General features: G+C 34.5%; 2 protein-coding genes across 3 annotated transcripts in view; one reads left to right on the top strand and one right to left on the bottom strand.

Annotated features, from left to right (window-relative positions):
- The window catches only part of LOC149787548 (metalloproteinase inhibitor 4-like), a 28,915-nt gene extending 27,308 nt beyond the window's left edge, over nucleotides 1-1,607 (bottom strand). Inside the window, exon 1 of the mRNA XM_089973690.1 lies at nucleotides 1,472-1,607. The gene's annotated coding sequence lies outside the window, so the exon portion shown is untranslated. The remainder of the gene's footprint in view (nucleotides 1-1,471) is intronic.
- The window catches only part of LOC149787544 (synapsin-like), a 406,386-nt gene that overhangs the window by 303,695 nt on the left and 75,279 nt on the right, over nucleotides 1-27,412 (top strand). The window lies entirely within an intron of this gene.

The raw sequence follows: 27,412 nt of genomic DNA on the forward strand, positions 1-27,412 counted from the left end.
GGCAATACTCAATTTATGCCAATTCAATCTATGCCAATTCAGTTTATGCCAATTCAATCTGTGCCAATTCAGTTTATGCCAATTCAATCTGTGCCATTTCAGTTTATGCCAATTCAATCTATGCCAATTCAGTTTATGCCAATTCAATCTATGCCATTTCAGTTTATGCCAATTCAGTTTATGCCAATTCAATCTGTGCCAATTCAGTTTATGCCAATTCAGTTTATGCCAATTCAATCTGTGCCAATTCAGTTTATGCCAATTCAATCTATGCCATTTCAGTTTATGCCAATTCAATCTATGCCAATTCAGTTTATGCCAATTCAATCTGTGCCAATTCAGTTTATGCCAATTCAATCTATGCCATTTCAGTTTATGTGCTTTCATTTGAATGCCATTTATAATGAAGAAATAACATTCAATTTTTCATCACTCTGCTCATTTTATGTCAGGGATGACTCCATGTGCTGTCACTTGCATGCACCTTATACACATGCATCTACAATACATGCACCTTATACACATGCATCTACAATACATGTACCTTACACACATGCATCTACAATACATGCACCTTATACACATGCATCTACAATACATGCAGCTTACACACATGCATCTACAATACATGCACCTTATACACATGCATCTACAATACATGCACCTTATACACATGCATCTACAATACATGCACCTTATACACATGCATCTACAATACATGCACCTTATACACATGCATCTACAATACATGCACCTTACACACATGCATCTGCAATACATGCACCTTACACACATGCATCTACAATACATGCACCTTATACACATGCATCTACAATACATGCACCTTACACACATGCATCTGCAATACATGCACCTTATACACATGCATCTACAATACATGCACCTTATACACATGCATCTACAATACTTTCTAGTTTACACCATTACCTCAGGGATGCATCTATGACATAAATCAAGCATCACCTGTAGTGACTGATGAACCTTTTAAGGTTGTATGATAATAAGGAACAAAAACAGAAATATAGGATATTAAATGATGTAAAATCACACTATAAAAATATAGGATATTAAATGATGCAAAATCACACTATAAAAATATAGGATATTAAATGATGTAAAATCACACAATAATTACATTTTAATTGGTCTAGAAGTAATTGATTCATTGAGCAAAGATAAAATTCACATGATTTCAAGGACCATGAGGAGGCTGTAGTGTGCTGACATGCTTGACTAAGCAAGTAATCACTTTATGAAGACATGTGTCTGAAAGATGTGGAAGAGACTGGTGCCTTGCTGTATGTAAAAGATGTAATTGCCAAAATGTAGATAAGAATGGTTAGACTGCAACTTGAAAAAAACATACTAATTCTTCTTCTCTCAAAACCTTTAAAACACAATATACAGGAGAGAAATGCAGCATTTCACAGTTTTAATAGAATTCGCTTACCTTTGTAATGCTGTATAAACTCTTGTGAATGAAAGAGCTCACCTTAAGAAATATCTCAAGTTTGATTATGCTCAATAGGAAACAACATGAGAACTCTCTTCACTACAACAAATACTACTACTACAGGTAAGAGCAATCAAGAAGGAAATTTATTTCCTCTTATCTCTGTACACAGTTTACTTTCTGTTAGATGTCTACCTTGGTTAGTAGTACCTGTTGTAAATTTCTCTTGACTTTCTATATGTAACATCCAGTGGGGCTCAGAGGGAAGGTGGCTTTATATAATTAACATCCAGTGGGGCTCAAAAGGAAGTTGGTTTTCTATAATTAACATCCAGTGGGGCTCAAAAGGAAGTTGGTTTTTTATAATTAACATCCAGTGGGGTTCAGAGGGAAGGTGGCTTTCTATAATTAACATCTAGTGGGGCTCAAAAGGAAGTTGGCTTTCTATAATTAACATCCAGCGGAGCTCAGGGGATGTTTGCTTTCTATAATTAACATCCAGTGGGGCTCAGTGGGAAGTTGGCTTTCTATAATTAACATCCAGCGGGGCTCAAAAGAAGTTGGCTTTCTATAATTAACATCCAGTGGGGCTCAAAAGGAAGTTGGCTTTCTATAATTAACATCCAGTGGGGCTCAGGGGGAAGTTGGCTTTCTGCAATTAACATCCAGTGGGGCTCAAAAGGAAGTTGGCTTTCTACAATTAACATCCAGTGAGGCTCAAAGGAAGTTGGCTTTCTATAATTAACATCCAGTGGGACTCAAAAGGAAGTTGGCTTTCTACAATTAACATCCAGTGGGGCTCAAAAGGAAGTTGGCTTTCTATAATTAATATCCAGTGGGGCTCAAAAGGAAGTTGGCTTTCTATAATTAACATCCAGTGGAGCTCAAAAGGAAGTTGGCTTTCTATAATTAATATCCAGCAGGGCTCAAAAGGAAGTTGGCTTTCTACAATTAACATCCAGTGGAGCTCAAAAGGAAGTTGGCTTTCTATAATTAATATCCAGCAGGGCTCAAAAGGAAGTTGGTTTTTTATAATTAACATCCAGTGGGGTTCAGAGGGAAGGTGGCTTTCTATATTTAACATCCAGTGGGGTTCAGAGGGAAGGTGGCTTTCTATAATTAACATCCAGTGGGGCTCAAAAGGAAGTTGGCTTTCAACAATTAACATCCAGCGGGGCTCAGGGGAAGTTGGCTTTCTATAATTAACATCCAGCGGGGCTCAAAAGAAGTTGGCTTTCTATAATTAACATCCAGTGGGACTCAAAAGGAAGTTGGCTTTCTACAATTAACATCCAGTGAGGCTCAAAGGAAGTTGGCTTTCTATAATTAACATCCAGTGGGACTCAAAAGGAAGTTGGCTTTCTACAATTAACATCCAGTGGGGCTCAAAAGGAAGTTGGCTTTCTACAATTAACATCCAGTGGGGCTCAAAAGGAAGTTGGCTTTCTATAATTAACGTCCAGTGGGGCTCAAAAGGAAGTTGGCTTTCTACAATTAACATCCACCAGGGCTCAAAAGGAAGTTGGCTTTCTATAATTAATATCCAGTGGGGCTGGAAACGAAGGTGGCACAAATATAATCAAGATAATGTATCCTGGTACTTCATCAGCAAGACTTTTATTCCAGTTAAAACAAACTTAATCTTTTATATTCGACTGAGTGAATATTGATATGTTGAGTTTCAACAGCTTTGTTATTCCAGTCAGTAATTGCAGAATCAAATCACCACTAATAACTGTTATGGTCATGTAATAATGTTAGATGTTTTTATATTTTAGTCTTTAAGTTTTCACTCAGGATTGTTTAAATGTGAATGTGAAGAGTCCCTTTGTTATGGTGGCTGGAGAGTGCCACAAATATTTTTTCATATCCTCTTTAAACAAGATAATATTGTGTTAAATGAAAATATGATGAGTCCCATTGTGGTTCTGCTTGAATGTAAATGTAAAGTGTCCCATTGTGGTTCTGCTTGAAATTAAATTTAAAGAGTCCCATTGTGGTTCAACTTGAATGTAAATGTAAAGAGTCTCATTGTGGTTCTACTTGAATGTAAATGTAAAGTGTCCCATTGTGGTTCTACTTGAATGTAAATGTAAAGAGTCCCATTGTGGGTCTGCTAGAATGTAAATGTAAAGAGTCCCATTGTGGTTCTACTTGAATGTAAATGTAAAGAGTCCCATTGTGGTTCTACTTGAATGTAAATGTAAAGTGTCCCATTGTGGTTCTACTTGAATGTAAATGTAAAGAGTCCCATTGTGGGTCTACTTAAATGTAAATGTAAAGAGTCCCATTGTGGGTCTGCTAGAATGTAAATGTAAAGAGTCCAATTTTGGTTTTGCTTGAATATGAATGTGAAACATCCCATTGTGTGTCTGCTTGAATATAGATATCGAGTCCCATATTTGTTTTGCTGGAATGTAAAAATGAATAGTCCCAATGTGTTTCCTATCACATGAGGTTGTTTAGTCCTTAATCTTCTGTCTGTGCTTATCCTTAATGAGAAAGAAATAAAAAGGACATAGTAGAAATTACAGGGAAAAACCAAGTTAAATGATAAATGTGTAATTACAGAATTTTATTTATTTATTTAAAAAAATAATACAAGAAATGTGCACATCACATATTCCAGCACAAGTTCTTAATTAAATATCCCCCATACTCAGAAAATCTTTCCTTTTCTTTAACAATCTGCAATTGTACTCACAGAATATACCTGTATACCTGGTACATGGCTTTAGTGTTTAAATTGTGCAGATAACAGTGTTTGAACAAAGTTTCTTGATTAAAAAATGCTACAGAAGTATCATTTGATAATATAAATTAGTATGGGCACATGAACAAGTGCCCCTGATTTAAGCACTAAAGGTGTTCAGGGTTCTTTCTTTTCAGGATATACAGTATAGTGTACTATAAACCTTGGAATGTGTAAAGCTTACTACAAGTCAAGAATTTCATTCATTAATTTAGGAACAATTTAACCCTACCTTAGGGTTATTCACCATCCCTACCCATGTAACTCCAGTCAATGAGATTATCTATTGCTCTCTTTACCTTTTCACATGTGTTTAATTTTTTAACAGGAATCGGGGAAAATTTGGTAGACTGGTTTGCTGTGATTCAGCATATAATAAAGTCTGCAGCCCAATTTTTACTTCCTTTTTCAAGCATCAAACGTAATTTAATTATTTACAACATCAATTGAGCTTTATATCTTTATTTATAAGTTTTGACTTCAAAGAGGCAATTTTGGGAGTAACTATTTAACTAATTTATAAGTTAATTTATTTATTTCAATTTTAGTTGTATAGATATCAAATTGGATACTTCTGCACTTTCATAATACTGTGTTTTTTATATGGTGGAATGAATCTTGTTATGATGATGTCTATGGCAACCATCTTCTCCCTATTTCTTTCAAGTTCGCCACTGTTTGCTGTTATCGTACTTTGTAGATAACTTGCAAAGGCCATTTTAGGGTTCAAAGGTGTGGGTCACAGGGACTGGAAGAAGGTATGTGTGTGTGTATGTGCGTGTGTGTGTGCGTGTGGGTGTGGGTGTGGGGGATGTGGGTGTGTGACTTGGATTTTTAATGTAGCTTTAAAAAAAATTAGTCATATCACTATGATATCTGCAGTGCGGCAGTTTATAGTGATGTAGCACTAGGGCATCATGGATATGACAATAGAAAGTGTACATGTGCAACTAAAAGCATAGATACAACATTGAAAAAAGACACTGCCATCCACAGAATACTTGAATTTTTGTTAATATTTTTTGTTATTACTTGATCATGTAAGCAACATATTGTACATCACTTAGAATAAGATTATGAGATTTATGTACTGTAGGTTAAAGATGTTCATACAGATAGTTATTTATAGCAGTGGTTATTTCTCTGAAATTATTTGTCACTTTACAATAATTACGTGTGAAGAGTGGTACTATAAGTACTTATATTACCATATATATTTGCTTATAAGTCAAATCAAATTGCAAACAACAAAGATCCTGATTGCCATAGCATAATGCTCCAGCAAACCAGGGTATATTTTGTTTGTTCTACTAATTACTCCAACTAAATAACACAGACCAGATCTGCCAGTGTATTATGCAATAAAAGATCTGGGTCTGTGCTGTCTGCAGTTGAACTCGACATATAAGTGAGCACATACAGTACTATAACTTCCTGGCTCTTTCCTTCACAGAGAAACTGATTAAGCATTCAATTTATGAAGATGAAAAATTGACCCTTTTAAGAGATGAGGTTTTCTTCTTCTCTGAGTTATTTAATTTCAAAAAGGCCATTTCAAGGAAATTAGGAATCGCTGCTGTTTGCCACCATTATATACTTGTCTGCATTGCAAAAAGGAAATTGCTACATTTCTGTTGAAAGTATTTATACCCACTTTCAGAGATATGAATGGAAACTGATTGGATTTAGCTAGGTATTCTTACACTATTCCTCTTTAGAAAAAAGTGTCCTATGTTTAATTTCATGGTGGTTGTAATCTTTGCTAGCCAAAGTCATTGATATACTTCACAGTGGACTTATAATTGACATACATACATAGCTAGCTAGCTTTGCTGAAAGATTGTTTCGAACAAGTGCCTTCATGTAGTCCTAAAAGCGTTACCATGGTATCGAGTGCATTCAAGTGACCAATGAAATAGTGTGATACATGTTAGGTATTCAAGGCAGTGACTTCCAAGATGTCTATGCACATGAATGGACTTGAAGGAAAGTTTTTGGTGTGCATGCATTTATACTTAGTAGTGGGTAAACAAAACACAGTCAAATGTATAGTAATAATTTCAGTTTATGAGAATTTAATATACTTTTCATTTCATGGTCTTTGTGCATTTAATTTCGTTAAATAATGTTTTCAAAGGAAACAAAGATTTAAAAAAAGCTAATATTTTGTTTTCTTTCAACCCATATATAGTCATACATTTAATGGACCATTTTAAGTACAGTGGTTGATTTTTGGTAATAAGGTTAATAGTGATATTATATCTGGAATTCCCTACAGTGTTATTACCAAGGGGAGCTGTATCATTCCACCAACTGGACTATTGAAACAATTTAACATGGATTATTAGAGTTTATTGCCCAATCCAAAATAACTGAATAAAGTAAAAACAAGGTCTTATAGAAATTCATTGTAATTCAATTAATAATAATATCAGTTTTGACTATAATAGTTCTCATCACTATGGTTAAATTTTGAGTGTATGAACAGGTAATGGAGTTTTCTTTACTTAATTCTCATGACAGAACTGACAGTATCATACATACATGTACAAAGAAATGGGATTAGTCTAAACATTCCAGTACACATTAATAGAAAGACTAGATTCCTCCCAAGCAAGAGATTAGACTTAATTTTCGACCTTCTCTAAGTGGATGTGTGATGTTGATAGAGTACAGTACAAGATTTGTTCTGTGTAAGCAGGAAATCCAAAGGGTATAAACTAATTAAACAGCAGAAACTGTTTATCTCTATTTTCTTTGATATCAGATAATGCACGCATTTGAATTGGTTTAGGTTGTCATAGTACAGATATCTCAACCACTAGTTAAATTAACAATTACACTTATGTATTGGCTATTGTTCAGGACCTTTTTTCATTCAAGAGTTTTGTTCTTTTATTTGTTTTGCCTGCCTTTGGGGGGAAAAAAGGAATCAAAATTACAATCTTCCAGTTTAGATTGGTGTGTGGGTTCTAGCCAAGGACAGGTTAATTGTGAATTTTTTTATTTTATTTTATTTTTTTTATTTTTATTTTTTTATTTTGGTAAAACCTTCTTTTAGAACATGGAATATACAGTGCACACCTTGTTCACCAGTCAACATTCATGCATGCAACACTAACTGTCAAATGCCATTTCAGATGTTCCTCACATGACTATAGACCTGCATGGTTTGTACTTATCTTATTTTTGTGTCCTTTCTTGAAATGCAGTGGACATAGTATTCACATTTCTATCCATGAAGTTGAACTCTCATTTCCTCTTTTTAATTTTAAAGCCATTTGAGATTAACTCTGTATGTCTGTATAGGGGTTAACAGCATAACTGTGTATGTCTGTATGGGGTTTAACAGCATAACTGTGTATGTCTGTATGGGGTTTAACAGCATAACTATGTATGTCTGTATAGGGGTTTAACAGCATAACTATGTGTGCCTGTATGGGGTTTAACAGCATAACTATGTATGTCTGTATGGGGTTTAACAGCATAACTGTGTATGTCTGTATGGGGTTTAACAGCATAACTGTGTATGTCTGTATGGGGTTTAACAGTATAAAAATGTGTGTCTGTATGGGGTTTAACAGCATAAAAATGTGTGTCTGTATGGGGTTTTAAAACATAACTATGTATGCCTGTATGGGGTTTAACAGCATAACAATGTGTGCCTGTATGGGGGTTAACAGCATAACCATTTATGTCTGTATGGGGTATAACAGCATAACCATGTATGTCTGTATGGGGTAAAACAGCATAACTATGTCTGTATAGGGGTTAACAGCATAACTATGTATGTCTGTATGGGGTATAACATAATTATGTATGTCTGTTTGGCATTTAATAACATAACTATGTATGTGTATATGGGGTTTAACAGCATAACCATGCATATCTGTATGAGGTTTTACAGCATAAATATGTGTCTGTGTGGGGTTTAACAGCATATCAGCACAATACAGACTGTATGATGCAGATTAAAATATTCTAAAAGAATAAAGAAGAAAATAGGACATATATAGCCTTCCAAATAAGCATACAGTAATGCAAAATGAAGATAGAGGTAAAAATGTTAAAAAATTGCTGTAAAAGGTATATACAAAAAGGTAAAGATGTTTAAAACTTTCAGTAAAAAGGTATAAAGAGTAAAAGATATTTTACTGTTATGCATGGTCAGTGGGGTACATAAAAGAAGTTTCACTATGTTCACCTATGAAACAAAAGTGGCACATTGAATGAAAAGACTGAGTTTTATATTTCATCTTATAATCATACACTCTTGTAGTGTTTATTTCTTTATCCTCTTGTTTATTCAGATTTTTTTCTGCATTCATATCTTAGTAATTGTGCTTTTAGTGTCTTTTGTTAACAATCATTTATTCAATTGTTCATTCATTAGTTCACTGTTCTACTTGTAAGTTATTCTTTTAATCTCTTTGTTTGTTAATTGGTTTGTACATTCCTTCATTCAATTTAAGGAAAGATTTGTGAAATTGCAAATCAAACTAATAAAATCATTAATGGAATCTAATTTGAAATAATTCAGAAAAAATAATCAGTAAAACCTCAACACATAATTTGTGAGAAAATGATTGCCTAATAATTTTTCATGAAAAAATATGCTCAGAAAGATAGAAAATCTCAGACTGTCTTTTTTGAAAGTAATTTTGGATAAATGTCCAAGATTTATTATGACCAACCAGGTCTTATTTCATCCTTGACATAACAGTGTAGAAATTTGTTGCAAATTTAAAAAAATATAAAACAAGAATTCTTTTTTACAACTAAAGATGATTTCTCATGAAGAATGATATATTTTGAAGGATTAAGTCAAGGACGTCTAGAAGGCCACAAAGTGGCTTGACAAATTTATTCACCATTTTTTCAATAAGAAATAAGAAAGCATAAAAGTCATTTTTTACAAGTGATAATAAAGCATATAAAGGTAATTTTACAGGTGTAAGAAAGAACAAAGGTCATATTTTGCAGGTGATATCATTTTGATCACAAAGTTGCAGGTTAAAGAGTTATTTGTCACCATGCTGACCTCTGTTATAACAATTCAGTGGTACACACTGGCCATGCTTACCTCTCTTACAACAGTTGAGTGCAGTAATACATCATGCTGACCCCTGCCATGCAAATAACACTACAATGATGTCACAAAGGCTCAGAGCACCAGAATTAAATGAAAATTCACAATTCAGCTTTGGGGAACAGTACTGTGTTAAAAAACATGATCTGTTAGCTTGGATGAATCACACCTTATCATGAAAAATAAAATATTTACAGTCCATGGAGCTCATATAAGATGGGTTGTATGAACACTTCACTTAACTTTTAACTATTGTATACTCACAAGTCCAGCAGCAAGCAACATAAACCCTGATCTGCCAGCATGTTATGCAATGGTACATCTGGATCTGTGCAGTTTGCAATTGGACTCAACTTTTAAGTGAGTATATAATTTAAAATTAATGATAAATACAAGTCTGAAAAAGAAATACTACTTGGCATCATGATTGACAATATCTTGTGGTGGAAAATGCAAGTTGGTAAGGTCATTAAAAAAGTAAACTCACTGCTTTATCTCTTGAACAGAATAAAATCTTTTCTGCCTCAAGAACAGATGAAAATATTCTACAATGAATATATTATTATTATTATTATTATTATTATTATTATTATTATTATTATTATTATTATATGGTATGTTTGTTACATGCGATGGCAACCAACTTTGTTAAATGAGGCATTGTAAAAAGTTGTTTTGAAGTATATAGTAGTGTCAAAGGAAACATTTTTTGTACTTTTTGATATGCATATTCTTAACTTTTTTCTTTTCTCCCTCACAGTATTTTTTAAATAAGATCCAAAGGAGTACATTTGTAATACAAAGTATGTTTCATACAGGTAGATATGCCTACATGTAGCACAGCAGTCTGGTAGAATGAAGTATGTTGCCCACACAGTTTTACTTTCCAGCCTTGCTATAAACACTTCATCATCAGGAAATGCATCATTTCCTGGTAGAAATTTTATTTTGGCCTTTAATAGAAAACACAAGGGGTTTTAATATTACAAAATAGTATATTGGACATAACTGACTAAGTCATCTGTACTGTTTGTCCCTACACTAATCTTGAACAGTGGTCATGCATATGCTGATGTGTTTGTGCACACTTGCACTTTTACATTATATAATTTAGATTTTCACTGCAGACATAGAGATGACATTGACATATGCAAATCTATTTATGAATTTGTTTTGATAGGTCACTGAAGATATTATTATTAAAAAACTGTTAGTAAAAAATATCTATTTCTGCTTGGTGATTAACATTTCACAGTAAATCCTGTCTTGAAAGACCACTGCTGTGAGTGGCCAACTGTCTTGAGAGACCAGATTAATTCTCATAGTTATGACATGTCATGAGAGACCACTTATATAGAGATGTCATGATTTTTTGGGCAGATGGTGTGGTATTTCGTGATAGGTTCAACTATACTTTGACAACTGATGATTAGAATATTATCTCTTGTAAGAATATCAATTTCATGCCAAGTCCTATCACCACCCACCCACCCTCAACTTCTATCTCTCATTATTTGTGCATGTAACTGCAATGTATAATTCTATTCCTTGTCCATGCTCATCATTATATATTTAAAATTATTGTATTGCTCATTTTCAAATCAAAAGCAGTGTGTATCAACCTGGAACAAGATCATGTCAATAGTTGGGGAGGTTATCTAACTGGCTTTTATGTTGTTGTTGTTGTTGTATGGTTTAACGCCATTTTTCAGCACATGATAGGCTATACATGGCGGCCAGTATTAATGGTGGAGGAAGAACCCGGGAAAACCCTGGAAAGAACCACCGACCCACGAGGAGCTACTGGCAAGCTTTCTCACATACCCACACTGGCTGAATGCGAGACTTGAACCGGTGCAGACAGAGGTGAGGTGGCAGTGATCTGTAACGAAGAGCGCTTTAGACCACTCGGCCACTCAGGGCCCCAACTGGCTTTTAAACTTCTGTCCTATTCTTTGGTTCAAATATGGAAATCCATATGTATTGATATGTTGAAATTTGTGTGATGTAATTAATTTTCTTGCCAATAACTATTATTATTATTATAATTTTTATTATTATTATTATTATTTTTATTATAATTTTTATTATTATTATTATTATTATTATTATAATTTTTATTATTATTATTATTATTATTATTATTATTATTATTATTATAATTTTTATTATTATTATTATTATTATTATTATTATTATTATTATAATTTTTATTATTATTATTATTATTTTATCTTTGATACTGTGATCAGGAATGAGTTAACCAGATGTTCCAGTGGGAACAATTCCAGTGAGGAATTTTTGGGTGTTGGTCTCAACTTATAGGGAATTGTATTAATTGCATACATGTCTTTTTTTTATACCATATACATACTCCATGGCCAGTAGAGATTAACTTCTCTGTTGAAATGGGAGTCCAGGCATTTCTAACCTAACATGACACAATAAGCTATCCAGCTGTTGGTAACTGACCCCATTTCCACTCCACCCACCAGTCTGCCAAAATTAAGAGACTGACTAATCACATGTCAGCAGTGATTGCTGCTAAGGCCTACAGTATATATATATATATATATATATATATATATATATATATATATATATATATATATATATATATATATATATATATATATATATATATATATATATATATATATATATATATATATATATATATATATATATATATATATATATATATATATATATATATATATATATATACTCACCTTTAAGTTGAGTCCTGATCTTCCACAGCATAATGCACCTGCAGAGCAGGGTGTATGCTGTTTGTTTTACTGATTACTCCTAATAAACTTCACATACCCAGATTGACAGTACTTTATGCGAAGGCAGATCTGGGTCTGTGCAATTTGCAGTTGGACTCCTCTTATAAGCAAGTGAAGATGGAATATTGGCTGTACACATCATAGACAGACAGTTGAATGTAATTTAGTTGAAATGTATATTAACTTTGAAGGTCAGTAAAGTACTCCCTCATTATAACACTGTACATAAAGATAGTATCCAATAGTGAGAATGCCTTATAATGAGGTAAGTTATACACATAGTTTCACCATGACAAAATGAAATGGTATCCATGACTGTCTTATAACATGAAAATTGTTAAATGAGCCAATAGAGTTGGAGCACTGTATCTCAACAAATTCAATGTCCTCCACAGCACTATGCACTGTACCTTAACAAATTAAGGGCTAAAGTTCAATTTACAAGTTGAATTCAATGTCCTCCACAGCACTATGCACTGTACCTCAACAAATTAAGGGCTTAAGTTCAATTTACAAGTTGAATTCAATGTCCTCCACAGCACTATGCACTGTACCTCAACAAATTAAGGGCTTAAGTTCAATTTACAAGTTGAATTCAATGTCCTCCACAGCACTATACAATGTAGCTCAACAAATTAAGGGCTTAAGTTCAATTTACAAGTTGAATTCAATGTCCTCCACAGCACTATGCACTGTACCTCAACAAATTAAGGGCTTAAGTTCAATTTACAAGTTGAATTCAATGTCCTCCACAGCACTATGCACTGTACCTCAACAAATTAAGGGCTTAAGTTCAATTTACAAGTTGAATTCAATGTCCTCCACAGCACTATACAATGTATCTCAACAAATTAAGGGCTTAAGTTCAATTTACAAGTTGAATTCAATGTCCTCCACAGCACTATGCACTGTACCTCAACAAATTAAGGGCTTAAGTTCAATTTACAAGTTGAATTCAATGTCCTCCACAGCACTATGCACTGTACCTCAACAAATTAAGGGCTTAAGTTCAATTTACAAGTTGAATTCAATGTCCTCCACAGCACTATACAATGTATCTCAACAAATTAAGGGCTTAAGTTCAATTTACAAGTTGAATTCAATGTCCTCCACAGCACTATACAATGTATCTCAACAAATTAAGGGCTTAAGTTCAATTTACAAGTTGAATTCAATGTCCTCCACAGCACTATGCACTGTACCTCAACAAATTAAGGGCTAAAGTTCAATTTACAAGTTGAATTCAATGTCCTCCACAGCACTATGCACTGTACCTCAACAAATTAAGGGCTTAAGTTCAATTTACAAGTTGAATTCAGTGTCCTCCACAGCACTATACAATGTATCTCAACAAATTAAGGGCTTAAGTTCAATTTACAAGTTGAATTCAATGTCCTCCACAGCACTATTTATGCATGAAAATGTCAACACCAAATTTTAACATATAAAAATATATATGCTAATGAAGTAGGAGATAGAGGTACCATATTTAGTCATATATAAGTTGAGTCAAACAGCAAACAACAAAGATCTTGATCTGCCATAGCATAATGCATCTTCTGTTTAGGTTGTATGCTGTTTGTTCTACTGACTACTCTTAACAAACTTGACAGACAGACCCAGATCTGCTGGCACATTATGCTGCAGCAGATCTTGGTCTGTACAGATTGCATTTGGGCTTGTCTTATAAGTGAGTACATACGGTATTCTGTGGAAGGTCAATGCATTGTTAGCAGATACGCTTAGTATTGCTACCAGGTAAAGTCATGGTCAGTCAGAAATACAGATTGTACTCTTCAAAATGAAAACTTAAAAAATCTTTGTCATTTGCCTTTTATGTCTTGGCTTTTATAAGATGGATCATTATTTTATATGAATTTTATGAACAAGATTTAAAAGCTTCTTGGCATGGAAAATATCAAAATTGCTCAACAAAATTGTACATTTGTTTTAAAAAAATGTGCAAAATGTGAGATTTTGTATATTATTTTAAAAAATTACACTGATTTTCTGTTCTAAAGCTTTCAGGGGTCTTAAGTATTATTTATGATGAGGTTACATTTTCATGTACTCATTGTAGAATGGGACACATTCTAGTCAAGTGTGTTGATTTCCATCCAGTAAGACAGTAGAATTCTGACATTAACTGCATGGATAAAAAAACTGATGACGTACAAACAGAAAAAAAAATCTTAGAGATTTTGAGGGATTGCAGTTTATATAAAAATGATTGGCCATGTTTTAAAGGATTTTACAGGTGTCACCTTTATCTTGTACTTCCTGGTCACATTCAGTTGAAGGGTTTATCCTCCAAAATTTGTGTGCAATTCATTTTACTTTTTTTTAAATTTACCTTTGGTGGGCACCATACAGACTGTATTGTGTTGAGGTACCATATGTTTTTATGTTTATATGTCTGCTATTATGTCCCCGAATAATCATCAGTTATTACATTGATAAACTTGTCTTTTTTGCTAATAACCATGCAAGGTATGGGGCATAGAGAAATTTCTCCCGTAAAAGCTAATTTTTATAAGATTACACAAATATGTGGAATGTTTAACCATCGGATAGAAAGGTCAGTCTGTATTGGAGAGAGTGACTTTTTACCTCTACTGGTCATATACCAGTTACCGCTCTGGTGGCCTAGTGGTTAGAGCATCCGCCTCGGATGTGGGAGGTCATGGGTTCAATCCCCAGTCGAGTCATACGAAAGACATACAAAAATGGTACTAACAGCTGTCTCGCTTGGCGCTCAGAATCAAGAGGTTAGTGTTAGGACTGGTTGGCCTGGTGTCAGGATAATGTGACTGGGTGGGACATCATGCTACATGTCTGTAGCATGATGCTCCAGTGCTAGACATCACTATAAACTGCCACATTGTAGACATCATAGTGACATGATTGAAATATTGTTAAAGCTACGTTAAAAATCCAAATCACATCACATCACAACACATATACCAGTTATTATTGTGATGACCAGAAGAGCTAATTGGATGTTCCATCGTCCATCATCAATTGTTTATCTGTCTGTTAACACAATTTTTTTACAAATTTTTTTTTACAGCTACCCCTTCTAACTTTGCACCCACATTCATCCCAAGGACACTGTGGGTATGTGAGTAAGTTGCCAGTAGCTTCTCATGGGTCAGTGGTTCTTTCTGGGGTTTTCTCAGGTTCTTGTTCCGCCTTTTATACTGGCTGCCATGTATAGCCTATCTTCTGCTGAAAAATGGTGTTAGCCCTGCAAACAACAAAAAAATCATCCCAAGATCTCGTCTGTACTTAAAATGAAAAAATGGCTGCATGAATGACCATCTTTTTTAGCTACTCATCGTGAATGGATAGACATATCAGTGTGTGGTTTCATTGATTTTCTACTAAAACACTTCCCATTGTTAAATTTCTGAAATTATGCTTCTTGGACATCCAATATGGCCACTACTTCAGCCATCTTGAAAATCTTACTGTTACTCCTAATAGATGGAAATTCATATCAACATTGAGTTTTGACCAGAAGATTTATTAGGATGTCTAGTTAGACCTAAATGAAAGGTGTGCCAGTCTGACCTCAAATTTGGCTGACATGGCAACCAACTCAAAATGCTTCTGGTTGCTACTCCAGGAAAGGTCTTATTGTGTATAGATGGCCCTGAATAAAAATGATGCCATATGGTGTCCAGATTAAAAATCTTGTTTTCGCCAAATTGCCAGAATTGATGGTCATATCAACATTGTGTTTTCACCAGCAGACTTCTGATGAAATCTAGCTGGTCCAAATGAAAATGATGCCCTACGGTCTGGGCATCAGATATGGATTTTACAATGAATATATTGAAATTGTTGTCACTAATACTTGAGCAGATGGTTATGTTGGCATTGTGCTTTCACCAGATGACTTTAAATGGTGGCTAGTTTGTTCAAAATGAAAATGGTGCTGATCTTATATCAATTTGGCTGCCTCATTGGCTAATTTGAAAATATTATCACTCAAGAGTGTTCGAAATGGTTTCACTTTTCAAAACTGTTATACTATTAAATTCCTGGCAGATTTGAAACAGATTGCATGTAGTACAGTCCAAATCTTTGAAGATATTGATGATGTGTTAGGTAAACAGTAAACAATCATGCCCCTTTAAAATGCACATGATAAAGAAAGACCATGTGACCAGCCAGGTTGTATCTCCCCAGAAATTTTAGATGCAGTAAAGTAGGGACAATCTAAAATCTGTAGAAAATTAAGCTAAATATAAATTTGGATGGAATAAAGTTAATAAGATGATAAGACTAAGCCAAAAGAGAAAAATGCACTGGGTGAAATTAGAAATAACCCAAAAGGCCAAATTGGAGAGGCATTACCAATTTTGGTGCAGGGAAATGTAAGAGTAAAATGGAAATCTATCCCTTAGTCATGAGGGCATTTACACTCATAATAGAAAATGATATAGCAAATATTTTTAATGATTTTTTGTTTGGATTGCTGGAAAAAAACCCTAAAGGAACCTAAAATTTCATAAGATCATCTGGACCTAAAAAAGTTTTTTGCTAAAATACTCAGAACATAAAGTTTATATTCCTGAAAAGAGTCCTGAATTTATCTTGAAATATATTCTGATAATTGTTAAAACACAGGCTATGAAAGGCATCTGTACCTGCCATACTAGAGTGTAACTTCAATGGGCAATCAGAGTATCAGTGTAATTAACTTCCCCAGTGACTTGGAAATCTGCCAAGGTAAACATTGCATAAATCTGGAACAAAAGATGATGGAAATAGCTATAGACTCATCTCTGTCTTTCTTTGTCTTTCCAGATTAGTAGAAAAATGTACATGTAGATTCCTAGAAAAATGTACATGAGTCAGAATCTATCAGCTATTTGAACACATCTTATTTATGACAATCATGCTGGCTCTTCATAGAATCACTCATGTGAAACTACATTTATATATATGATTGATAAGCATTAGATAAAGGAGAACTGTTTGTCACTGTTATGGTCGATTTTTTGTACAGCTTTTGACCATGACACTTTACATGACAAGTTGAAAATGTATCAATGTAGTGAAAACACTGTAAACTGGATTACTTCTTTTATATTTAATAGAGTGTAAAAGTATCTTTGAATGGTCAATTTTCTGAAAGAATAAATTTTAATTGTCAAGTACTCTATCCTTGGACCTCTTTTATTCAATCTTATTTATTAGCAACTTACCTTTAGTTTCATCCACTGACCATTATGTAGATGACACTTATGTGAATCAGGTAATTGTTTTTTTTGTTGTTGTTATGTGGTTTAATGCCATTTTTTAGCACAGGATAGGTTATACATGGAGGCAAGTATAATTGGTGGAGGAAGAACCTGGGAAAACCCCCAGGAAGAATGATAGACCCACAGGAAGCTACTGGCAAGCTTTCTCATGCGAGTCAGGTAGAATGAAAACTGTGCTTGAAAATATGTTACAAGTTCTTCTTAACAGATTTGAATTATGTTACAATAAAAACATTATGGTTATAAATAAAGAGAAAGATAAAGTCTAGTTGCAACAAAACAGAATGAGCAGTTAGGGACAAACTCCAAGTTCAAAGTGACAGTGTGAACCTTAATATAACCTCTCATGATAAAATTCTTGGTGCATTCATAGATAACAATCTTACTTGGTCTATTCATATTGGACATGTTTCAAAAAAGGTTAATATTTATCAGTGGCTACTAAGGAAAATCAGAACGTTCATTCCTTTTTCGTATAGGGTTATCTTTTATAAAAGTTACATTCAGCCATATCTAGGCTATTTTAATGGAATTGGGGGTAACATACCTATAATTCAAAAATAGCAAAACTTTGAAGACTCCAAATAAGGGCATTCCAGTTAATTATGGACCATTGTATGGACAATTTACAGGACACAATGAAAAGCATACAGGTTTTGCTAATAAATAAAATAATATTTCTTAGCAAGGTCAAATTTATGCATTAAGTGTCAAGAAAAGATATTCCTGTCTACCTAAGCAATATCTTTCACCAACGAGATGCTGATGGTACCAAACTGAAGGTCTGTGTCACAGAGGTAGGATGATGTGAGATCCCCCATTCCTTATAGCATTTTGGATATCCGTATCTATGAGATGATCAACCATGGTGTTAAACAGATAGAGTAAACAATAAAATAAAACATGAAGTTAATAGATGGAATAACAGAGGTCTTAGCAGAGATATAGAATAGAACAGCATGAGCCCCATATGTAAAATATAACAATTTAATATTTACATAAACAAAATGAAATTGAACATGACATTTGAATGATTCACTTTCTTATAGAAATAGAGTTAAAAAATTTATGCGAAATTCAGTTAGCCATTCTATTAAACCGATAAATCTAATTTTATCATATAATCAGGTGAGTGATCGAATTCAAATTGCTGGCATTTCAGCATGACCTGGTTGCTTCCGGTCTCTTTCAAATCACTGTTGGTGATCAGTGGGCATTGCCATATTTCTTTTCCTTCTCTCTCACTATAGGACACACGGTACTAATTATACGGAAGAACTGTGAACCAGTCTCGAAATGGGTGAAGAAATAATAGAGTATTTACAGGTTTGGTGGTCCATAATTGGTTAATAATGAAAATTAAAATTTTAGGAAAAATATCTTTTGAGAGCTTATCCTATATGTAATGTAAAAAAAATATTGACAAATTTCTACTGATGCAATTTTAGCATTTTTGCAGGCTTGACTCAGGAGTACTCAATACTGAAAGCAGCACCTGATTCATTTGGTGCAGAATCAATAAGACGTGTTTCATGCACATGTATGTAAACAAATTGCCGCGGGTCATATGGTGTTCTCCACACATAAGCTTGCACCAAGGTTAGATGTGCACGAAAAATTATAGGTGTCATCAGCACCCATAAATTTTAAGTTATTGAATTTTGAATATGATAGTGTTTCCATATGTTTACCATTCGAGTGGAATTAGTACCGTGAGTCCTATATGCGACCTATACCATAATAGGAGTTTGTTGTTTCCATGGTTACCACGTGCATACAGGGTATCAATTTGGTGGTTTTTACATATGACAATCATAATAGAGTCTTTTTATCATGGTTTGAATGTGGTTTTGGAGAAAAATTCTATACAAATGACAGATGGGGATGGTTTTATACACTGGAGAGTGGAAGTAGATAGCTCAGGCCATAGGGAAAAGAGCATAGTATGGCCTGATGGCAGAATTTCATATGATGGTACCCATAGATTGGCCTATATGGTTAAATACCATTTAACACATGCAACAATTCCCCAAAAGGGGGTGGGGGTGGGGGAGATTTTATATGTAAGCCACTTATGTCACAATCACTTATGTATCAGTACTGATCATTTAACTTTAGAGACACACTCAGCAGATCAAAGCAGAGAACACTGTAAAAATAAGGACTGTGCACAAAACTGCACATGCTGCATTGCCTCAACCTGTAAATTGAATTATTATATGTCGAGTCACATTGAATATCAATTATACCGGTCTTATTTCTTATCCTAGAATTAAACTCCTTGACACCTATTCTATGTTCAGCATGTTTCTCATATTGGTACATTACATTTTTGGGTAAACAGTATTGGAACTTTTCTGCATTCCTTTTGTTGAGGGAGCAGGGAGGGATATTTTCACTTAAAATAATAGTTTTCAACCCTCATTCCAAATATAACTCTGCAAAAGTCCTATCTGTATTGCATTCTTTACACAGGCAGTTTTTCTTCCCCAACCTCTCTTCATACAGTTGAAACATTCTTGATGTATAACTGCATGGTGAACATACTGCTCTCTCCCACCAAACCAGATCTCTTTTTTCTTCATGTACCAAGTCCCATGACAGAAAACCTTCATACTCAGGGTGTTGCAACTTGTGGTCTCAGAACACATTATTCCAAATCTCAGCATTTGATTACTGCGTGCACTAAGCGATATGTGTTTTGTTCACCATATATGTTGTTGTGAATAAATGAAAACAAGCTTCATGTCAGAAATATGGTTTCATATTTGAAACAAAAGCTATTTATAAAACCTACATTGCTCTGTTCTTACCATCAAGTAATAGTAAGGAATCATTTAGCTGTAAATTAAAGCTTGCTATTTGGTTTGCCAAATCAAGGTGTATTACCTCCCCTTTGACTGTAATTGAGTGATTGCAATGTTTGCTTTGTTTCTCTTTTGTTCAATAATGTATGCATTTTTTCAGTTTTATATTAAAAAGTAAGTAATTTAACACTGCTTATAGTGGAAAGCAGCCACAGTAATGATTTTTAGACTTTTTCTTAACTTTTTATGAGCTTTGGGTAAATGTAGGTATATGTTTATGTATTAGACAACTTCAATATGCAATTCAATTCTATTACTTAACTTTAACAAGTAGTGTATTCAGTGACAATTGTTATCTGTGTCTGCATATTGCATAGAGACATGAACTTGTCTTGGCATAGCAAAGTTTTTCACACATTTCTCCACCTCCAGCATACTTAACAGCTTGAGTCATAACAGTTTGTGCATACACTTTCTGTCTCCAACATCAATTTCAGCATTACAGGAACTTTGGATAGCTTTTTCAAATTTGTCTCTTGATGTCCTTATGTAACATACCTCGTGTTGATGTGTTATTTGGGTTGATACACATTCCCCCCCACCCCCTTTGTTGTGGGGAACATTACCAGGCTTGAAGAAATTACTCTGTCTATTCTTTGCTTATTCACCCTTCCCCATAGTTTTATACTAAAAAGTAGCACTATGTTATTTAATTATTCAGTATAATACAGCTTATGGAACTCTTCCTTGGCTTTTATACCTTTTTATTAACATTTGGGGGTCATGAATCACATGTGATGATAGTTTAAATAAGTTTGGAATATCAGCATCTCTTGATGCTTCATGGGTGTGTGTATTTGTTTTAGTCACAAAAGGGCAATGGCCTCGTATCATTTTGACCTGTCATGTGGCACACTTATTTGTTTTGTTTGATTGATGTGAATAGGGATGCACTGTATGTTATTTCTGTGAGAGTCAGCAAGAAAAGAAATGCAATTTTGAAATTTAAAATATTTAAAACTTGTCTTATAGCCAGTGAGAGATGAAAATACAATGCGTCATGTAATTTGATACCCTGTGATGTCATACTTGCTGATGTCAGCATGCTTGTGTTTCTTTTGTGTAGCATGCATTCCATAGAAAGATAACATGAAGATACAAAGGCAGAAAACAATTATTTTAATAACAAGAATAAGCCATTAATAAGTACAATACAACACAGCAACATGTAATGCGGATGCAATTTAACTACAGATATTGGTATCACATAAAATGCTATTGCACTATTATCCATGCACAAGCATGGCCAATTCTTTCTTACAATTATGCTCTAATATCAAGGAGTAAAATACAACTTTTTCAAAAAAAATTAAATCTGGTTATAGGACACACGGTACTAATTATACGGAAGAACTGTGAACCAGTCTCGAAATGGGTGAAGAAATAATAGAGTATTTACAGGTTTGGTGGTCCATAATTGTTAATAATGAAAATTAAAATTTTAGGAAAAATATATTTTGAGAGCTTATCCTATATGTAATGTAAAAAAATATTGACAAATTTCTACTGATGCAATTTTAGCATTTTTGCAGGCTTGACTCAGGAGTACTCAATACTGAAAGTAGCACCTGATTCATTTGGTGCAGAATCAATAAGACGTGTTTCATGCACATGTATGTAAACAAATTGCCGCGGGTCATATGGTGTTCTCCACACATAAGCTTGCACCAAGGTTAGATGTGCACGAAAAATTATAGGTGTCATTATCAGCACCCATAAATTTTAAGTTATTGAATTTTGAATATGATAGTGTTTCCATATGTTTACCATTCGAGTGGAATTAGTACCGTGAGTCCTCTAGCTTCTTTGGGTCATCAACCATCTTGGTTGTAGACTGTGCTCTTTTTCACTGTGCAGTACATTTATGGAGCTATTTTTCCCTTCCAATAAATATAATACCCAGCCTAAATAGATGTCAGGTTTTTCCTTCTCCTGGTATCAAGCAATATTCAAACAAAGTACTGCAAAATTGTCTCTACAAAATTTTGTACCATTACAACTGGTTAGAAGTAAAAATTACATTATACCAAGGCCAAAGAAGGAATTATTAAAAAAGAATGTTAAATATTCTGGTCTGCTAGTATGGAACAACATTCTGAATGACATAAAGCAGGCTTCATGCATTTCTTCTTTTCATAATCAGTGTCTAAAAATGGATGAAATCTTAAGACAATCAAACAGTTCTAGTAATATAAATACCTCCTGCATTTACACATCTTTTTCACAGCTGACTTGTTTAATACAGTATTATAGTTTATATATGTTTATGCATATGTTTGGGGCTTGAAACTTTAAGTTTCAGAATAACTCAGTTCTTAGTATCAAGCCAAATTTTTATTTTATTTATAAAAGAATTTATTTGTGTGTTGTGCATGTGTGGAAAAAGTGCAGGATATTTGATCCCATAATCTTACCAGTTAACAAATGAGGCACAACCATCCATTGCATTCCGATATTTATTTAACAACCATTACTTTTTCTTGCCACAAAATTAAATTCCCCCCTCCAATAAAATGGTTACATGGTTAGTGACTAAATTTGACAACATTGTCACCTTCTACTACAAATTTAAATGTTTCATGATTGTGTCTGTTACAGATTTGGGCAAAACCTTACAGTTGTTGTCAGATTTTTGTCATGACTTGCCTGTTCAATAGGCTGCTGAGGATAAAAGTAGACTTCAAAATACATTTCAAAACATGCCCACTTACCTTTTGTGACATCTAGAAGTAGAATTTGTGCTGAGTTAATCAGGTGGGATATTTATGATATCAAGTAATAAAATGTAATGGCATGGAAAAGGTGTTTATGTGGCAGTGAGGAGGTTGAAGTGTAATGGCAATAGAAAGGTGTTTATGTGGCAGTGAGGAGGTTGAAGTGTAATGGCAATGGAAAGGTGTTTATGTGGCAGTGAGGAGGTTGAAGTGTAATGGCAATAGAAAGGTGTTTATGTGGCAGTGAGGAGGTTGAAGTGTAATGGCAATGGAAAGGTGTTTATGTGGCAGTGAGGAGGCTAAGCATTCAGAAGTTGTATGCTCTCTACAAATAGAATCACTGCTTGGTCCAGGTTTTTCAAATCTCATCCATTCAGTGTCCAGAAGATTGTAGAAACCATATTAACCACATGTGTGGAATTTTGTTTATGTCTGGGGTTGTCTACAGACTAATTGTATTCTGGCCAGACAGAATCAAATTACACATAGATATGGTGCAATTTGTAGGACTCACTTGGGTACTAATTCAGTTCCCATAGTAAACCTCTTACAAATACCATGGTATTAAAAATTCAATAACTTAAAATTTCTGAGTGCTCATGATCAAACCTATATTTATCAGTATAGATGAAACCTGGATGTCAGCTTTTGTGTAGAGAAAAGGATATGAGCCATGGCATTTTCTGGACCTGCATGTGTTTGAAACATGTACTTTCAATTCCGCACCAAATAGTCAGGTGCTTTTTTTAGTAATGAGTGTTCCAAACTCAAGACTGTTAAAGGACTGAAATTCCATCAATAAAACAATGTCTCTACTTTTTATCAATTACAACAAGGCTGAAGCTCTCAAAAGATTCTTTTTTCTAAAATATAACTTATACTATTTACCAATCCTGGCCAAACAAACCCATATATACTCTATTTCCATAAAATTAGTACCTGTGTACTCTAAGGTCATGTTCTGTACATACCTAACCCATCTGCTCAATTATGCTTGTTTAGAATTTACAATCTTATTATAAATTAAAATGAAGAGGAGGGGGAGACTGGTAATAATAATAATAATAATAATAATAACAACAGTAGATTCATAAATAGCTCAGCATTTGTACACATCATTTTTCATATACCTCTAATCCAGGTGATTAATTTAAAAAAAACATTTTTTTAGTAAACTGAATGTGCTAATACTGTAACAAGGCAGAGTCTATTATGATTAAACTTTAGTAGGTTCTTAATCCAAATATTGCAGGTTTTCCAGCCTGGGTCAGCTTAATCTCTTTATTATTGGTTGTTGTTTTTGTTGTTGTTATTGTTGTTGTTGTTGTGGGGTTTAACGCTATTTTTCAGCACAAGATAGGCTATACATGGCAGCCAGTATAAATGGTAGAGGAAGAACCCAGGAAACCCCGGAAAGAACCACTGACCCATGAGAAGCTACTGGCAAACTTTCTCACCTACCCATGTTGGTCAAATCTGAGATTTGAACCCATGCAGACAGAGGTGAGATGACAATGATTCATAATGGTGAGCACTTTGGACCACTTGGCCACTTGGGGCCCCCATTTATTATTGGGAAAAGGCACTTAGCTTACACTTTCTCTGCATGATATAGTGACAGTGACATTTAAAGCTAACCACCCAACTCACCACCCAACTGATGTCTTTTCATTAACTCACCACCCAACTGATCAACCAATTGATGTCTTTCAATCAGCTAACCACCCAACTGACCGACCAACCAATGTCTTTCCAATAACTAACCACCCAACCAACCAATATTTTTCCATTAGCTAACAACCTAATTGACCAACCAACCAACCAACCAACCAATATCTTTTCATCAGCTAATCACCCCACCCAACTAACCAATGTTTTTCTGTTAGCTAACCACCCAACTGACAAACCAACCATTGTCTTTCCATTAGCTAACCACCCAACTGACCAACCAACCAATATCTTTCCATCATCTCATCACCCCACCCAACTGACCAACAAACAAATGTCTTTCCATCAGCTAACCACTCAGCTTACCAACCAGCCAATGTCTTTCCATCAGCTAACCACCCAACTGACCAATCAACCAATGTCTTTCCATCAGCTAAGGGGCCGTCCATTTAGTATGTACGCATGGAGGGGGAGGGGGTTACCCAAATGCATATGCTTGCATATGATGGGGTGTACTGATAATGTATGTATGCATAGGAAAGAAAGGGGTGTGAAACCTCGATAATAATTTGTCTAATACGTAACCTGTTTGACGGTTCAGTTGGCATTTGAATTTTAGCAGACACTAGACAAACTGTTTAAAGTTATGCAGCTTATTTCCTTGATGCAGCCAGACATTCAATATCGGTGGACTATCTGTTTTATTAAACATGTTAATATTATTAATCCTTTATGGTTTCTGCATGGACTAAATATAGGCCATTCTATAGAATTGGGTGTGTGCATCAAGCATATGTACACAGGTGGGGGGGTAAAAAATTATGCGTGTGTACAGGGAGGGGTGGTGGGGTCAAGCTTTGCCAGATTTTTGCGTGCATACTATAAGGATGGTCCCTAACCACCCAAATAACCAACCAACAAATGTCTTTCTATTAACTAATCACCCAACTGACCAACAAACCAATGTCTTTCCATCAGCTAACCATTCAGCTTACCAACCAACCAATGTCTTTCCATCAGCTAACCACTCAGCTTACCAATCAACCAATGTCTTTCCATCAGTTAACCACTCAACTGACCAACCAACCAATGTCTTTCCATCAGCTAACCACCCAACTGACCAACCAACCAATGTCTTTCCATCAGCTAACCACCCAACTGATGAACCAACCAATGTCTTTCCATCAGCTAACCACCCAGCTGACCAACCAACCAATGTCTTTCCATCAGCTAACCACCCAACTGACCAACCAACCAACCAATGTCTTTCCATCAGCTAACCACCCAACTGACCAACCAACCAATGTCTTTCCATCAGCTAACCACCCAACTGACCAACCAACCAATGTCTTTCCATCAGCTAACCAGCCAACTGACCAACCAACCAATGTCTTTCCATCAGATAACCACCCAACTGACCAACCAACCAATGTCTTTCCATCAGCTAACCAGCCAATTGACCAACCAACCAATGTCTTTCCATCAGCTAACCAGCCAACTGACCAACCAACCAATGTCTTTCCTTTAACATGTGCATTTGTTCATGAACAGTTTTGTTTCTCTGCAATAACTTGGTTCTTGCACACTTTCACCAAAATTGGCAGGTGGATTTCTTTATTGGGGGGGCCGTCAATTATTAGGGTCACTGACTGATGAAAACACTGTTTTATTTATTGATTTCTCAGGCTAACTCTTAACAGATCATCATTTTTATTATGCAGCTGAAATAAATCTGAACAACTGGATCCTTTATATAAAAAAAATTTATTATAAAAATTAGGCTTAAAATAGTTGTCTTGAGTGTATGTCAGTAAAAGTCCTCTGCACTTGACTGAAAATCTCCAGTGTCTTGCATATATACTTTGGACCTATCACATGAACAATAAAAATATACACAAATAACTTTTCACTTCATTTGGATCCATAATCATCTCATGTGAAACAAAACTGATAATATTGCTTTGGTCCATTTCTTTGACCTGGTCACAGAAGTCAGTAAATTATAGCAACCATTAGAAAAATGTAATTGCATACTGTCTGAACTACACATGCCCATTAAAGAGTGATATTTACCCAAGTTAGCAACATAAATGTACATCTTTGAGGAAGTAAGGAAAGAAAAGTCTTCTGACTTCTAACATGTATAATTATTTTGTAAGAATTTTGATTAGCTCTACATTACAGTATTTACTAAAACACCTTTTACAATCTTTTGTATAGTATATTCAGTTAGAAAATGTCCATTGTTGATGTACATGACAATCTACCTATTTATCAATAGCTGAGATAATTAGGGCAGTTAAAAGATAGTATACTTCTTAATTTCTTAGCTCAGGTTCTCTGGCAGTTTTGAGTGTCACTGACTATCCCTTTTAATTGCTCCAAGTTGCTTGGAGAAAAGTTCAAAAGTGAGATCTATTTTACCAGTAATCTCTTCCCTGACACGAATAATAATTTGTTTCAATGGATGTTTTGAAATGGCCTTTATCTTGTCACTGAGCTCTGCATTCCAGTATATTATTTACAGTACAGACAATGGTAGACCATATGGTTCATTTCTTATCTTTGACTTTCAAAGATTAATCACTGGTATAACACATATTTCTACAATTCAACTTCTTACTGAAAAAAAATAATTATAACCTGATCTTTGAGTCTTTTTATGGAAATAAATATGATATAAAATTTTACAAAGTAACTAAAAGTATGTTTCAAAAATAGCAGATTTGGTCCCTTGGGCCAGGAAACTGAAAGTTAAAATGGCAGATTTGGTCCCATGGGCC

Source organism: Sinohyriopsis cumingii, chromosome 11, assembly GCF_028554795.1.
Source record: "Sinohyriopsis cumingii isolate HCF-2022 chromosome 11, ASM2855479v2, whole genome shotgun sequence".
In the NCBI taxonomy this organism is placed as follows: Eukaryota; Metazoa; Mollusca; class Bivalvia; order Unionida; family Unionidae; genus Sinohyriopsis; species Sinohyriopsis cumingii.